Here is a 1,309-nt window from a genome sequence, read left to right as displayed (position 1 = left end):
TAAGAGAATTCCTTCTTGTTGATAGCGATGGGGAGGTGATTGTAGCCAGGTAAAAAATCCAGTTACGTGTCTAATTGGTGAGCTGAGAGCTACTTCATGTGCTGTTGCTGGGAACTGCCAATTTTCCATGTACTTAACTCGTACTTTTTAAGAAGAATGATTTCTGGAAAGCTAGCCCTCACATAACTTGCATAAAATTGAAGGCAGTGGAATGAGAGAGGTTTCGGGTAGAACTTGCCTTGCATTGCTTGCACAAATACCTTCATCTTTTTGTGTTGTGTTTGTGTACCACAAGACAACCATACGTTTTTCTGTTTTAAAAATCAAACAAAATAGCATTTGAGGTAAAGTTGCAATGACTTCAGTGAAGGTTAGTCTGGTTACCTCGCGGCATGTAACTTCTTTCTATTTTTGACTTCTTTCTGAGAGGCAATAGTTCTCTTGGCCTTTACTAAGGGAATTATTGGATGAAGTGATTTCCATTCCTTTCTTGTGTTTTTTGGCAGACAATATAATACTAACAAACAATTTTACCAACTTCACCTTTCAACCAGAAACAATCGTGTTTTCTTATTGTTTAAGAGGTTGGTGTATGCTTTCTTTCATTTATTCCTCAATCCTCAGGTGACCTAGTTTCTTCCTGAGGTAAAATGAATTTAAATACCTTTAATATAGACACTGATATTTTAAACAAAGCAGTATAGTATTGATGTCTTGGGTTCTTGAAAACTCTGGTTTCTTGGCTCTCTTTATGTGCTGGTCACTAGTATCAGGTGAAAGTGAGTATTTTGAGAAAAGACAATTTATTTTTATTTTATATTTTTGAACTTACAAAAATCCTGCATTGTAGGCAAATTAAAGCCTTCTCACAAGAGGGCTTTGCTTCCCATTTATCCTTATGCCACAGTGTTCAGATCCTAGTTGTTCTGCGTGTGAAGTCCAACAGCACTGCAGAACTACATGTTGTACAATGGGACTGGAGAGGAGGCTTCATACTCAAGTTTCTTCTGTTTTCTTAAACTTTTGGAGTTTAACAACAATCTTTTCAATGTTCTCTACTTTTCTTTCAGGAAGTGAGCTTGATTAGAGGGTTTCTAAATTAATGGCATCAGGATGCGTTGTGCAAATGAAACCTGACCACTTGAGAGGAGAAGTGATGTTTTAAATAGAATGGTTGCATTTTTTTTCCCAGCTAGCCAACTCAATTTCGCCCCAAGTATTCTTGGTGAAGAATTAGTGCTTCTAAACTCCTAGGAGGCAGATTTGAGAAAGCATTAAAATAATTCCTTTTGGTATTTCAAGAGCCCCC

Source organism: Charadrius vociferus, unplaced genomic scaffold (genome assembly GCF_000708025.1).
Source record: "Charadrius vociferus isolate BGI_N301 unplaced genomic scaffold, ASM70802v2 scaffold163, whole genome shotgun sequence".
Classification (NCBI taxonomy): Eukaryota; Metazoa; Chordata; class Aves; order Charadriiformes; family Charadriidae; genus Charadrius; species Charadrius vociferus.
The sequence above is the reverse complement of the archived record's forward strand: the minus strand, read 5'-3'. Positions refer to the sequence as shown.